Source organism: Pleurodeles waltl, chromosome 6 (genome assembly GCF_031143425.1).
Source record: "Pleurodeles waltl isolate 20211129_DDA chromosome 6, aPleWal1.hap1.20221129, whole genome shotgun sequence".
Taxonomy (NCBI): Eukaryota; Metazoa; Chordata; class Amphibia; order Caudata; family Salamandridae; genus Pleurodeles; species Pleurodeles waltl.
This window is the reverse complement of record NC_090445.1, coordinates 1,452,827,144-1,452,843,724: the sequence shown is the minus strand read 5'-3', so window position 1 is coordinate 1,452,843,724 and position 16,581 is coordinate 1,452,827,144. Positions and strand designations below refer to the sequence as shown.

At 45.1% G+C, this 16,581-nt stretch overlaps 1 protein-coding gene across 1 annotated transcript in view; it reads right to left on the bottom strand.

The window, feature by feature from the left end:
- Positions 1-16,581, bottom strand: part of EGR2 (early growth response 2) — a 335,026-nt gene that overhangs the window by 116,793 nt on the left and 201,652 nt on the right. The window lies entirely within an intron of this gene.

Below are 16,581 nucleotides of genomic sequence, written 5' to 3'. Positions count from 1 at the left end.
AAAAGTATGCTCTATTTTTATAAGTTGTTGTTGTGTGTCTTTCTTGTTTGGTGACTTTCTTATTTCATTGTTTGGTGCTGTTAAATTCTTTACTCATTTTTCCTTTGCTAAGCTTTGCTGCTCTGTGCCACAGCTACCAAAGTGTTGACCTGAGGGTTGAGCAATAACTCTGACTGGACCTAAGGAGATACATGTGAGTGTACTGCACGATAAGGCCCCAGCCTTACCATATTGTATACCCATTTTCTTACAACTAACCAATGATCACTACAAGAAAAGCTTCCCATTGTCAGCCCCTCATAGCTTAAAACCCACTTAGAAAGTACAGAAGAGGGGACATCTCATGCTGGATCCGACTAGAAAATTACTGAGAAAAGAGCTGCTCGGCCATGAACACAATGATGGCAGAGATTCCTGAAGGACAGGCCAGCTGGCCTTCTTTAGTCCCAGTGACTTAAAGTAAAATATCAGGGCTCCTCTGTGGAAGAACCAACTAACCAGTTGGGAGTGGCATTGTCTAGACGTTTTTGGAGTCCCCACTGGAGTGAGTAGTTGAGATTGCCTCTCACTCCCATTTTTGACCTGGCCTACTGGAAGTCTTATGTAGCATTCTGGGAGCTTTAGTAGAGACCATGAGAAAGATATTCAGCACTGAGAAAAAATTGGGATGTAGTCATTTTTCAACCACTGCAGAACCTGTACAAGGTGAAAGGCAACCCGACAAAAGCAAGGCATAGCACTCAAGATTTCCTGGTTTGTCTAATTTGAAGTTTTCAATGTAAAAAAAGCTTTGGTGGGACATCATACATAAGGTATCCAGACTTGTGGAGATTTGCTTAGCAAAAGGATTCAGCCTCCCCCCACTGATGGAAATCTAGCTCCTAAAAATTAAATACAGACCCTATTAACCCTGGCTGGGTGTCTCACAATCCTTCCAGGTCATATCCTCAACTCCCTGTTAGTGGATCTGTCAAATCTAAAAATGCCCGCTGGCCTGGTGGGAATCTCTTTGGTATAAAAACACCCACTGCTTCAGCAGTTTGCTTCACAGCTGAGAAGTTTGCCAAGCGGTCTCCATTTTTAAGGTGTCCGCAAGCAAACATTTTTGTTCAGAGAAAACACTCTCAAGCAGAAAGTTTGTTTTCTCTGAACAAAATTAAATTGACCCAACATGCAGGAAGCTTCTTTTTCTCTATGTGTGAGGATCATTTAACAGTTACTTGCCTGTGTTGGCACAGGCCTGGAAAATAAAAGGTGTTAGGCCCGATGTCAACAGGACAGGGTTACCATCACTTTGACCCAGCAGTCATTTGTTGGATGGAACTGTGGATCCGGAAATGCCATTAGTGATGCCAGTAGAGGCTGCGTCAACAGTAACCAAGCTGTTTACAATGTTCATCCCGCTTTACCAAACCTTAAATAAAATGCCTACGTTGAAGGTAGAAATTGAGAGTTGGACTGTGTAGCAAAATTCATCCACCAATTAAGTAACTTCTGCATATACAGTTTCCAAATGTTTTCCATTCTGACCTTTTAGTACCAAAACTCAAGGTTTCAATGGAACCTAGGATTCATTGTATCTGACTTTCTGGGCCCCTTACCTGCTCCAACATCCTGCCTTGCCATGTATGTAAATTTGGGCCTCCATAAAAAGGTGTTACCTGGTGAAGAGTAAACAGTTTAAAACAGTAGAACACTTTCTCTAGGGAAACGTTTCCTGCTTTAAATTAATTTACCGTTTAAGCCATTGTTACCATGGATTAAGCTGTGATTTTCTGATTGAAACTGTATTGAGGGTAACCTTGAAAAATACAAAATTGCTAATTTAGGAGGACTCTACCACCAAATTATTAATCAAGAATCTCGCACTTCCCAGTCCCACTCTGAAAATTATTCCTGACTTTAACAGGAGCAGCTATGTACAACTGTTTTCAGTGTGTTAATGAATTGGAGAAAGGTTTGCGAATACCTACAAATGAACTTAATCGCTAGTGTGCATACGTTGTCAGAGAATTTCCACCATGTAATGCTCACTTCCTCCCTGTGATAGATATTTAATAATATGAAAAATGTCTTGAGAACTGACAGTGTTCGAGAAAAACCTGCTTACCTGCAACAGTTAGCATGTCATTTCCTACATTTATGAGCTGCGCAACAACAGGAGGCGGGAAGAGAAACTCCTATTTCACTGGACATGGGAAAATTACTATTTACACCACTAGATGAGACACAGGGGAAATAAATGTACAAATTCATGTACAAATAACTGCCAAGGATGTAGGGAAAAAGAAAACAATGTTAAAAGGGCGATACAGATGCCGTTATACCCCTAAGAGGTTGGTAATTATGGGTCACTGGGAAAGGGCACATTTGTTGGACGGGTGGTAAAGACAAAGTGAGCCTGACACACATCCTAGGGCCTTGCTCGCGGGTTCACCCATTCTGGAAAATAGTGTTTGTTACAATCGAAGAATAAGGGGTTCAACCCTGGAATGCTGCCCTTAGGTTGTTCTTCTACAGAGACCAGCAGATGAGATCTATCCATCGCCTACTTATTATTGGTGGCGAAACAGCCAGCCATGATGCTCTGGGGTCACACGATGTCTCCTGCAGAGGGCAAATGTGTGGTAAGCCTCTGGCGAACTTTGGGGATTGAAAATCTGTCCCAGGGAAAAGAAAAAGGACCAGCTGTATCATTCTTCAGAATAGCGTTTACCTACTTGCGATTATTAGGTTATCGCAATTAGGTAATCGCTATTGGAATGTATGGAACTCCAGGAGTTTCATACTGCGATTCGCAAGGGCTCGCAAATGGACCTACCTCATTAATATTCATGAGGTAAGTCGCAATTTGCAAGCCATTGCGAATGACTACTATCACAGGGATGGTGGCCTGCTGGGCTCAGCAGACCACCATGTCTGTGACTGCTTTTCAATAAAGCAATCTTTTTTTTTTAAATGGAGTTCGTTTTCCTTGAAGGAAAACAGGATGAGTTTAAAAATGAAAAATGAAAAGTTTTCTTTTCATTTTTTAAGAGCAGGCAGTGGTCCGTGGGACCACTGCCTGCTCTTAAAAACGTTCTCCCATGCATTTACAAAGGGGAGGGGGTCCCCCTCTTTGTGAATGGGTTACCACCATTATGAAATTGGTGGTAACTGCGATTGTTTTGCGACCGCATTCACGGTCACAAAACAATCATACATACCTTAGCGATTCGGTATTAGGAAGGGACGCCCTTGACATGTCCCTTCCTAATACCGAATCGGTATGTAGTCGCAAATCCAATTTGCGATTCGGTAACAGGTTACCGAATCGCAAATTGGACTTGTTACATACCAAAATGCATTTCTGCGATCGCGGATCGCAAAAATGTTTGATACATCTGGCCCAAAGACTTTAAGAAACGGTGGGGTCAGTTTTTGGAAGTTTGGTAAAGACTCTAAGAAACTGTTGTGTGCCAAGAGACTTCGATCATTCAGTATTCTAGACGACTCTAAACTACAAGGGGAACTACTTACAGTCCACTGGAGAAAAAAGTTGACCACTGCCAGGTAGACTGCTGTAGCACGTCTCACTGGAACGACGGAAATAATGCAGGGTACAACATCATGGATGCGGATGGTAGAGGTCGAAGGGGGCAGTGGAAAGTGGGGGGCGGTGGGTATGACGCTTGAGATGGGAGGACAAGGGCTTGGGAGACATTGAGATATTATTATTCTGTTAATTCCTAAAAATATTTTTGCAAGTGTGCAAGCTAAACCTACATGTGCACATAGCTGTGCAGATTGGAACTGAATGTGTACTGATTGCTCAAGCAAAGACCTATAATGCGTTTAGTACAAATGTGATCTTAGTTTATTCATAACAAAGATAAAAGGATTTCATTTCCAACACATTAGTGGCTGATATTTGAATCATGAATCAAGATGATTTGCTGACATCTATTGCTGTCACTCCTTTAATTCTTTGGTACATGAGGGTGCTCTCTTACTAATGTGGCAGATATTTCATGCCACATTTCATTTCACTTCATTTCATTTAATTGAATTTATACAAGCATTCGCTAAAGCACTTACCCCAAAAAATAAAAAAAGGCAGCCCAAAAATATGTACTGAATACACTATACTATACTATACTACAATACAGTATACTATACTATACTGTACTAACTATACTATAGATTATGCAGAGCACACTATCGCCCATAAAGGCATTCTGTTACTAGTAAAGACTGCCAGGAAAGGACCAAGGATGTACATAGAAAAGAGAGATGGCTTTTAATGCCCTTTTCAAACGTAGTTTGTTGTCATTAAGATGAAATTTAAGAGGAAGATAATCCCAAGACATCACAGCCAGGTAAGAAAAGGAGCAGTCACCATTGTGGCAGCGCTTTACCTAGGGAGTAAAAGAGGATGAAAAGCGGAAGATCTACGAGCATGAGAGCAGGTACAATGAATAACTCTCTGTAGCACATGTAAGATGATAAGCGCTGCCACATTATGAATTCTAGTGAGTCGTGCCACAGCGTAGGTCGGGAGCCCAATATAAAGCGAGTTACAGTAGTCCAGCTGAAAGAGGACAACTGCCTTTACTACTGCTTGTCTGTCATGAAAGAGTGATTGTGCAGACACACATGAAAACAGCAGGAATAGGTGACTTTCTTGATCCATGATGTAAGAGGAAGTGAATAAACATAATAAAAGCCAAGGTTGCAAACTTCTGAAAAATGTGTAGAGGTGGGAAGGACATTGTTTGGCCCAGTCGCAGCTTGCAGGAGGGAAAATGGGTGGTGTGGCACGGGCAGACGGGGGAAACAACATAAAATATATAATATATTGTTTTTAAACATACCTTTCTCGACGCGATGTGGTGCCGTTTCGATCCGCTCCTCTGGCTGCGAGCTCTTGCAGGCACAGACTCCCAGCGTGCCCTGCGGCCAATCTCATGTAGCTTTAATGCTGCTGGGAGTATGAATGCGGGGAGGTCTGAGTCAGAGTGGAAGTCTCTACTTGCTGTCTCCAACACAGCAGCACACTGAGACGGCCGGCCAAACATAAATGTGCACTGAGGGGATTGCTGTGCACTCCCCCTAGGTCCCTGTCACGTCCCCTGGCCCTGCCCTTGCCCCTTTACAACCTAGTTTATTATGGTTTTGTTGTATAAGTTTGCAGCTGCTCCTGCTGGTGGGGGGGAGCTAAGGAGCCGTCCCAGGTTTGGTCAGCAGTTGACAAACTAGATTTAAAGGTACTTCTAACAACAAGAATGTCTGTGTTTTCAGTATTGAAGTTAAGCAAATTATACCTCTTCAAAGAGATCATGCTGGTATACAGGGAAATGAAATTGGTGCAAGAGTTGACAGCAGCGGCATCAAGGGATATGTGAATCTGAGTGTTGGCAGCATTGGTCATCAGCGAAGAAATCGTATGAAGGATTAGTTTAGCCAACAGGGTAGTACAAAGTCAATTTTTTCACTGATCCACAGGAAGTGAGTGAGTGGGTGGACATGGTGTCTTCATAGTCGGGATCCCAGCGGGTCCCGGAAACTGGCAGACCTGAAGCTAGAGGGTGACATAGTGCAAGGAATTGCAATCAGAAACAATCAAGTGGCATTACCCCCTCCCTGGTATCAACTGGAAGAGTTGCTGTGCAATCTGATGGCACTCTGGCCACCGAGGAAGACGTCATGTATGGACAGAGCACCTTTAGAGAACAACAAAGTCATCCTGACTCAGATACGGACAATACAGGGGATGTCCCGCCTTGACATTGTTGGAAAACTGAGTCGTCTGTACCAGTATTGTTCTTGCTGCAATGGGGGTAACTGCACTACATGCATGGATGTAAAACGACAGCATAGCGGTTGTGATTTGTTTCTAATGTCTGAACTTAGTTTGGCCTTATGTGAAAATGTAATTATCCTGAAGAGATGCTGGATATCCTACACTAATGTGTGGGCTGGCTGGCTCTATAGCCCCACAGGGGTTCTTGCAGAGGTATGACCACTAGAGGCACAGTCTCGTGGTTTGGCTCGGTGATGACCTCTAATGAAGCATAATGTTACAAGGACTGGTTTACATAATTGGTTAAAAGGGTTATATCTTGTTCTTATCACTTAACTGGGTCATGGGGGGTGGGGGGGCTCGCTGGCCTCTAACCCACTCTGGTTCACAAAGGATGGGGTTGGGTCACTGTCAGTGGTTAGGGGGAAAGTTGGGGAGTTTTCTTTCTTTGGTTCTTAGTATACAGGTTGAAAAGGAGGATCTACTGCTTGTAAAGGATTTTGAAAATGTACTTTTCTCATTCATGATCCATAGGATGGCTTATCTTGAGACACACACTAGGTTGTACTTATGACAGACACTTAAACATTAATATCTTTGAATGTGTGAGGTTTGACCCAATTGGATAAGCATCGCCAGGTACATGCCTACCTTAAGGGCTACCATGTATAATTAGCAATGCTGCAGGAGACTCATACTTTGGGGAGCTGTATTCCTAATCTCCCAAAACATTACAGAGGCTTTATGTGACCTCCTATTCTGGCTTTGCCAGGGGTTTTTGATTTCGATAGCCCTTGGGGTCCTATTTCAGCACAAAGGTCGTGCTGGACCCAGATGGAAGATATGTGGTAGTGTTTGGGACACTAGATGGCAGTGAAGTATGTTTGATAAACGTATATGCCCCCAATGTGGATGGTAGGACTTATTTTAGGGATGCATTCCAAGCTGTCTCCCCATGCCTGATGGCAGAGATTCTGTCAGCTGGAGACTGTAATTGTGCTCTGGATGGCATACTGGACCGGGGACCCCCACAACAACTCACGAAACCCCACTTGACCGGACAACTGGTAGATACTCTATGAGAACTTCAGTTACATGACTTCTGGCAACATCGGAACCCCAATCTAAGCGAGTACTCCTGTTACACCCCCACAGAGAGCACCTACAGTAGACTGGACTACTGCTTTGTGTCTGAAACACTGCCCCACACGTGAAAGCTATTGCTTACTTAGCCTATTACATATCGGATCACTCCCTGCTCTTAGTTAAATTGAGTAAAGGATATCAAAGGCCTCTGGTCCCGACGTGGTATTTAAGTCCAGAGGCCCTGACTGATGTGCCCTTTGAGAAGACAGTCAGAGATGAACTGACGCAATACTTTGACGTAAATTGGGGAAGGTCCGTGACTAGGGGCTGTGATTGGGAAGCAATGAAGGTAGTGATCACAGGACTCTGCCTGCAGACCATATAGTGTTAAGCGCATGCTCCAGAAAGATTTTTTTGGGGATGATGCCAAGCTCCGGGACTTGGAGAAGAGTCTCCCTATGCAGCCACAGTGGGTAGAGGAATGGCAGCAAACTCGACGAGCGCTACTAGATGACTGGCGACGATTGGAAAGGCATGTTTACAGGGCCTACCACCATCGTCTGCATGCAGAGGGTGATAAAGCGGGCGTGTTGTTGGCAAGTCTGCTGAAGCAACACTCCGACCACAAGCCGGTCACTGCACTGGTGGATGTTACAGTCAAGAGAGTATGTAGCCAGATAGCAATTTAAGAGATACACCTTGACAAGTTTTACGCTTTGCCCAATAATGTGCCCCTAGATACTGGGATAGCCTTCCTAGACGAAATCACATTCCCTGACTGACACAGGATGGCAGGGCCCTATTAGATGCTCCTTCCACCCAAGAGGAAATATAAGTTGCCATAAAGCACTTAAAAAAATCAAAAACACCTGGTTCTGATGGACTCCCAGCAGAGTTTTATCAAAAGCATGTTGACATCCTCTCTGAAAAACTACTATCGGTGAACCTGGAGGCGACCACCTGTGGTAGCTTACCAGACTCAATGTGGGAGGCATTGGTGGCTTTTACCCAAAGACAGAAAGAGATCCAGGAGATCCAACTGCATACAGGCCATTATTGCTTCTAAATGTGGATGTTAAAATATTAAGTAGTATCCTGGAGGTGCGCCTCCTTCCTCATTTGGCCTCACTTATTCATGAGGACCAATGCGGTTTTATTCCCCACTGCAACATGATGTTTAATCTCCGTCCTCTCTCCCATATTTATCATACCTCCCCACAGTGGAATATCCCAGTAGTGTTTGCACTTCTGGACACAGAGCAAGCTTTTGATTTTGGGTATTGGGGGTATCTATGGCAAGTTATGGCTAAGTGGGGCCTCGGTCTGAAATATATTGCCTGGGTTCAGCTCCTGTATAATTGCCCGATGGCTTGTTTGAGATCTGGGGACGTAGTCTCGGAAGCCGTTCATTTGAGACGGGGATGCAGCAAGGCTGCCCGGTATGCCCCCCCTTCTGTTTGCTATGGCAGTGGAGCAACTGGCAGCATTCCTACGTGTGTTATTAAACCCCTAGGGATTACGCATTGCGGGGACTACCCATGTGGTCTCCTTATATGCAGATGACGTACTGGTCTATGTGCGGCACCCAGGATCTTCATTCCCCATTCTCTTAAGCGCCTTAAGGACATTTGGGGAGTGTTCTGGGCTCCAGGTAAATCTTTGAAAGTCCTACTTGTTCCCGATGGGCACTATAGCCGGGAAGCAGATTGACACCCTCCCGGCAGTTGGATAACTGTGGTGTTCTGAGAACCTTTGCTACCTCGAAATAAGATTGGCACATACCACTGAAAAATTCTATGACCTTAATCATGGCAGGGTATTGGAGGGATTGAGGACTTCCGTTAGATTTTGGAAAAAGTTGGTGCTTTCATTGATGGGTGGAGCAGCCATTGTGAAGATGGTTATACTGCTGTGGTGCCTATATGGTCTGCAGAATAGCCTGTACGAGGTACCTAAATCACACTTTGCACATTTAAATAGCCTAATACTTGAGTTGTTATGGGCTAACAGTAGGAAGAGAGTGGGCCTACCTATGTTGCAGCAAATGTAGGAACGCAGAGGAATTGAGCTTCCTCATATGGAACTTTTATATTTTGCCTCCCAACTGCAGAATGCAGTACATTGGCTTGACCCAGACAGTAACTGGGAGAAGAAGCTTTTTCAGGTATTGTGTGAGGAGTATACTCTCTCAGCCCTGTTGCTGGGGAACCAGACGGAGCGGGGAAGGGTCCCTCATATGGTGCGACAGGTCTGTAATGTATGGACCCGTACGGTGTCATGCGTGTTTCGATGCAAGCCATACTCTAGAGATGCACCAATATGGGATATGCAGGCATTTGCGAGAGTTGCCTTGAATATGTCTATGAAGAAATTGAGGGTTGGGGGTGTGAGGTCATGGAACATCTTTTTCTTCAGGGGAAATTTATCACCCAGCAAGACGGAGTGGATGCTTTCCAGTTAGGGAGAGGAAAGTTCCTACAGTATGCCAAAGTGACAGCGACAGCTTGTGATTTGTGGCCCTGTTTTCCTGATGAACCTTCGGCTTTGGCCACATTGACTGCACTGTTGTCCCTGGGAGGTGGAAGGAGACTGATTTCCCATATTTATAGAGTCCTGAGAGTTGATATCCTGAGCGTTACACCGAATGCGGAGCGTAGGTGGAGGGCAATACTAGATGATGAGCTTTCAGCCTCAGAGTGGAAACACGTGTATGAAGGTACTAGGGCTAGTAGTTCAATATAATACAATATAACCATAACCATCAGATGCATCTAGCCCCAAACATCCTTCATCATATAAACCCTGCGCGTTCCCCTAGGTGCCTGCGCTGCAGCGTTGGCGGATTTCTTTCAAATAGTGTGCTAATGTAGTGCACTGGAATCATACTGGAAGAGCATAGTGACGGCTTTGGAGAGGGACACCACGTGGAAACTGGTATATACCCCTAGGGTGATACTGTTGGGACTGCTTCCTATACCAAAGGGGAAACAACTAAGCCACACATGTATACAGGTGGGACTCTTGTTGGCAAAATGTTGTATTGCAATCAAGTGGCTTAATCCTGTTCCCCCAAGGTATGGGGACTGGCTTTGGGATTTCCCCGAATGGGCAGTGGCGGAAGAGGTTAGGATGAAGCATGTCCGAACTGATGCAAAACTGGCGGATGACACAGCGGGTTCCACACAAATGTTATAAGATCTTAGAGCACCAAACAGCAATACTTCATCAGCTAGAGCGGTCACTTTCTCCCGACTTCAGTTGACAGCAGCATCAGGATAGATCAGCAGTTTAGAATTAGTTGAACATATTAGTACTGAACAGCATAAGCAAATGGGGCAATTGCGATTAAGATGAAACTCATCAGGAGACTTGAAAAGGACAGAGTGTGACAGCAGCAGACTTAAAGCAGGAATAGACGGACTCCAGCAGAGCTCTGGGCAGACTTGATGGAGTGGACTCTCACAAACTAACGCCAAGTTTCCAAAGTTCCGTACTAATTAGAAATAGTCATGGTCTGTTGATTGGTCCTTCGTACAAAATTCAGCGTCCAGTGGCTGTTGGTGGCACCATCAAGTTTGCAACTATTCCAGATTTTCTCAGCAAAAGTGCATTGTCGTTTCAATGATTTCACACAGTTCCGACAAAATATTACTTTATCTAATTGTTTGTTACTTGAAGTCCTTTCTCACGATAATGAAAATAAACTAACACATTTCACATGGGAATCATGAGTTTCCTGTCTTGTTCGACAGCCAGAACAAATATTGTTACGTAATTAATACTGAAACATGTTCAATACAATAGGACATTCAATATCGCACCAATAACCTAGGAAAAGAATTCAGGTGAGAGGGAACATAATAAGCAAGTAATTTTCCGCTTCTGCTGCAAAATGAATCTTTCAGGCCTAATCAAACTAAACTAGGGAAGCCTTAATGCACAGTAATACAAATAATACATTAATAAACCTATTGCGTACCTTACAATTCAAATCAAATGTTCAAAAAAATTATTTAATTGCAAACAATTTACAACACATTACAACTATTTAAATGTGCATTTATTTTTCTGCACACATGTAACTCACATTATTAAAATCAATTTAGATCAATCTAAGTACAATTTATTTGTGTTCATTTAATACTTTCTAATATTCATCTTAATAAGAACACTCTTTATGTTAATTCAAATTAGTACTTCATTAATATGAATGCAAAATTTATTTCATGTTGAAAGATAATGCTTAATACGAATGGCGACTACATTGTCCACCATGATTCAAACGTACCCATTTACATTTCTATGTTAATTTCTCTGTTAGGCTTTTAAATGTATATTCAGTAATCACCATATGCTAACCTCTATGCCACTACTATATTAATACAATTTGATCTCTCTCAAGCACAAGACCGATCCTACAGTGGAATTACAAATAAAGAACTACCAAAGTGGCAGCTGAAGTGCTGAAGTGTACTTCAGCTATCCGCCATCCCACTGGGATCCCCCCTCTTGTGCAAGTCCTATCAGTGCTCCATTTCCTGACAACTGGTTCTTTCCAAGTGACAGTGGGCTTGGCTGCAGGAATGTCACAGCCAATGTTCTCAATCGTGCTGGCAAGGGTTTTGTCTGCCATGGCCAAACACATGGGCAGCTACATCGCTTTCCCCCAGGTGGAAGATTTGGCCACTGTGAAGGGAGGATTCTATGCAATGGGACATATACCAAATATTGTTGGGGAGATTGACGGAAGACATATTGTGTTTGTACCCCCCTTCCAGAATGAACAGGTGTTCAGGAATCAGAAGAGTTTCCACTCACTCAATGTGCAAATGGTGTGCCTGGCGGACCAGTACATCTCCCACGTCACTGCCAGTATCCTGGGTCGGTGCATGATACCTTTGTTCTGAGGAATAGCAGCATCCCACAGCTGATTGCACAACTACAGAGGCACAGAGTGTGGCTAATAAGTGAGCCTGAGTGCCCTCCCAATTTATGTCAGTGTATGCCTTCTGGTGTTAACCCCATACCATTGTGTAAGGCTAATGTTTGTCCCTCAATACTTGCAGGTGACTCAGGCTACCAAAACCTATCATGGCTTCTGATCCCATTGAGGAATGCCAGGACAGGGGCTGAAAATCATTACAATGATGCACATGGGAGAACCAGGAGAATTATCGAAAGGACCTTCGGCCTCCTGAAGGCCAGGTTCAGATGCCTGCATCTGACAGGTGGGTCCACGTGCTACTCACCCGAGAAGGTCTGCCAGATAATAGTGGCATGCTGCATGTTTCACAACCTGGCCCTGAGACGACATGTGCCTTATCTGCAGGAAGAGGAGACTGGCAATACCCCTGTGGCAGCAGTGGTCCCTGAGGACAGTGAGGATGAGGAGGCAGAGGATGGGGATGTGGACAACAGCACATCAGTTATACTTCAATACTTCCAATGAAACACAGGTGAGACAGTGTAACTGACCTTTTCTCTGACTACTGTTTTATCTTTGTGGCTGTAGCAGGGTCGCATTCACTTCCTTTGCATCTCTACGTACTGTCACTAATGGCTTCTCATTTTGCAGAAGTTGGTGATTTTACAACAGTGTACTGATGTGATGACTAGAGACAGCTATGGGTAATTAATTATATGCTATCACAGTTTTCAGATCATTTGCACATGATGTGACTGTTTCCAAAAATGCACGTTTTCATCACATTAAACACTATCAGTCAAGTTGTGTTCATGGGTGTATGTTGTAGTGCAAATAATTGATGGGAAAGTGCAATGGAATGAGGTGATGGTAGAGGAAAGTCCAGGGTATGGTTTCATTCTGTTTGTAGCGCAGGTCCAGTGTCCAATGGCCATAGGAAGGGGAGCAAAGGCAATTCAAAGTGGACAAGGTGACAGGGTGGGACACAAGGGGGACATTCAGGAGGGTCTTATTTCCTGGTGGTGGTCTTGGCAAATGTCTCTGACTTCTGTCTGGGTCGCTGGGAACATTTGTGGGGTGGTTCACCTTCTGCAGGGGGAGGGGTGCTGGTGGCCTGTGGGTCCTGTGGCAGGCCTCTGGACCATTAGCTGCAGTGGAAGTGGAGGGCTGGTCAGTATGCTGGCTAGTGGTAGGAGCCCGCTGGTGTGCTGTCCATTCCCTCATGATGTTGGCCAAGTCTGCCAGCACCCTTGCTATGGAGATCATGGTGGTGTTGAGGGGCTACAAATCCTCCCTGATCTCCTGATGGTGTTCTGCCTGCAGCCGCTTGTTCTCCTGCATGTTGGTAAGGATCTGGCACATCTTGTCCTGGGATTGTTGGTAGGCCCCCGGGCCATTAGTGAGTACCTCCTGGAGAGCCGGATCCCTGGGCATGTCCTCTCCCTGGCGCACAGCGGTCCTCCCAGTGTCCCTGTACCCCTGTGCCTCAGTCCCCTGAACGGTGTGGCCACTGACCCCAGGACCCTGATTGTCTTGTGGGAGAGGTGTGGACTGGGGTCCCTCTACGGGGGGCACACTGCTGATTCACGTGTCCTGGGGACAGAGGTGTGGGGATGTTGGGTGGGTGCTGTGGTGTTGGATACTGATGGGAGAGCCTCTGTGGTGAACTGTGAGTGGGCTGGGGTGTCTGACTGACCAGTGGTCCCTGATGGGCCAGGTAGTTCATCCAGATCCTGAAGTCCAGTGTTACCGTCATCACTGGGAGCATCTTCTGTTGGGGGACTGGTTAGACGTGGCACCTCCTCTCCGCTGAGATTGGCTGTTGCCCTGCCACCTTTGTTTGTGTATGGTGATGTATTGTGGGCGTGTTAGTTCTCCATGCTGAGCATGCTTTTGTGATGGGAGTCCATGCAGGGCTTGGAGGGCTGTCCATCCATTGGTATAGCATGCAGGGCTAGGCATTGGGGTTAGTCATATGTGTAGGTGCAGTGTGTGGGATGGAGTGGAGTGATGGGAGTGAGGTTGAGAGAGTGTGATGGCATGCAGGTAAAGGGGTTGCAGCTTTCCATTCCTTCCCTTTCAACACTGGCTTTAAGTGGCGATGGCAACAGTGCTACCAAGATTCCACCAAGCCAATAGTTCTTGCCTGGCTCAGAGTATCTGCTGATTTCGGCAGGGCGGGTAGTAATGAACGTCAAGATCTACCAACTCTTCGGTCGGTGATTAAAATGCAATAGATTCAAATTATTTTTTGGTGTCCAGTGGGTCAGGCCTGGGAGGCATTAGGGATCATCCAATATTGCCCTGGTTGCTTTGGCTGTTTTCAAGAAAATTGAAAAGGGTCAATGTGCAGTCCGGGCGTCAAAAGCCTGGAATGAATTGCAGGCTCCTTTAAGACTCAATGAAAACTATTGGAGGTCGCACAAAACCTGAAGACTTTCCTTTTTCACCCCAGGGACTAGCATGGTCTCTGTAGCTGATCGGCTAGTAATTGCTAGAAGATGTTGACGCTCTCCCTGTCTATAAGCCCCAAGTGCATTATTATTCCACTATATAAGTTTCTTAACATAACTTAGCATGTTGATGAGGATGCACCTGAAGGCTCTTCTTGAATTAACACAGGGCATCTATATGCAGAATGCTGCGCGATGGGAACGTAAAATAAAACGTACACCCTAACACCCAAGAGGAAAAGAAGCTCATTTACCAACAGGCACTGCAGGTAAACAACAGTCTTTAAAGAAATAAATGAGAAATGCAAAATGACTCAGCTACAGTGTTTTCGTGAGTAGAAAACTGACAAACGTAGTATTACAAAACATGGTGCATTCCCAGTAGTATCTAGGCACTCGCTGCAAGTACTAGCACCATCCCTAAGTCAGGTCCATATTCCCCTTTGTAAAATTTGGGCATTACACTAAAAATTTACAGTAGCATTTGGCCAATAACGTCAGGTAAGCCGCCTGCTCCAAATTGGGAGTATCAATTTACAAAGCCTGATGGCTTGCAGCTCCGCTAATTGTTTTGATCTTGTAACTACGTAATGAGAAGTGCGTAGCTACTCATAGACTTAAAAATGTAGAGTGGCCCTATCAGTGGCCCTTTCCAGCATCAGGAAACCTTCACATTATCTTTCTATTTCTCCTTCTTAAATGTACACATTTTACCCTTGTTAGGTGCTGTACTCCAGAACTTGTCTAGCCCTTTTGCCTCTGGCAGCAGTGGTAACTAACGACCCTCTTAAATATTAGAGAGCCTCACCTACGACCTTAAACTTGGGAACATTTTTAATAACTAGTACAGCCCTCAGCAGAGGGATATAATTCTACATGACTAACAAGGTGCCCCTTGGTCCACTTTGGCACTCCCAGACGTGGTACGTGTCCACTTTGGAGAGCATCTAGCACTCAAATCACTGAGTGGCAGGCTTCCCCTGTGCCTAAAAATATGTGTTGCAAGCCCTCCATATTCTTGGTGAAGGGCACCATCGCGCACACCTCAACAGGATTGGTGACGTCTGAGAGAGTACATTATGGGTTTCTCTGAACCCCTCATGGACTGGGGTAGGAGGGAAGGTTTATAAGTATTCTATTAGCCATTTATCTGCAGGAGAACCCTGGGAGTCACACCTTACATGGTAATCGCAGACCATGACTGTACTTCTCATTCGGTGGAGGGTCCAGAAAGTACTGTGACCTCCCCCAAATGGTTCCTTGGCAGGACAAAATGAATGCCTGCCACTTCTTTAATGGCAGAGATTCATCACATTCACCAGGGAACTCTTTTCCCCATGGACACTCTTCTTTAATGGGAGTGTGCCAAGAAAAGGGATGCCCTGTTTTTTCAAGGGACCTGCGTATCCCTTCCTGCAAATGAAATAGCACTTAGGAATGTATGGAGGCTGAAATAGAGAATACAATACCATTTCAAAGAAAAGTGCTTGCTTCTGCGCATCGCCCTATGTAGCTCCAGTTGTTGACCTCAACGGTGCATATGGCGCTGTCTGTTGTGGGGACAAAGATTGTGAGACCAGGTCATAACAATCATTGGCAAAGCCAAAAGGTCTCGTCTATGCAAGAGCTATTGGTTTTGCCAATGCATGGCTAAAGGTTAGTGGCATAGAGGAGAGTGGTGTGGAGTGTCAAAGTGGAATGGCAAAGAGTAGAGTAGAGTGATGTAGAGTGGCGTGGCAGAGATTGTCGTGTATTGGAGTGGCATAGTGTGGAGTTGAGTCAAGTGACATACACTGGAGTGGCATAGAGTAGAGTGGACTGGTGTGGAGTGCACTGGCATAGAGTGTTGCAGAGTATAGTGGCATTGAATGCAGTGGCGTTGATTTCAGAGGCATACAATGCAGTAGCTTAGATTAAAGTGGTGCACAGTAGAGTGCAGTGGTGCATAGCAAAGTGCAGTGGTGCAGAGTGCAGTTGTGCAGAGTGGAGTGGCGTAGAGTTGAGTGGCGCAGAGTAGAAAGGTGTAGAGTGACACAGAGTAGAGTGGAGCAAACTGGCATAGAATTCAGTGGGATGTAGAGTTCAGAGGCGTAGGGTGCAATAGCTTAGAGTAGAGTGGCACAGAGTGGTGCAGAGTGGAGTGGCATAGGGTTGAGTGATGCTGAGGGCAGTGGTGCAGAGTAGAGTCGAGTGGGATAGAGTGCAGTGCCATAGAGTGATGCAGAGTAGAGTAACATAGGGTGGTACAGATTCGAGTATAGTGCTGTGAAGGGCAGTGGCATAGAGTGGAGTAGCGTAGATTGGAGTAGTGCATAGTAGGGCAGTGTATAATTCAG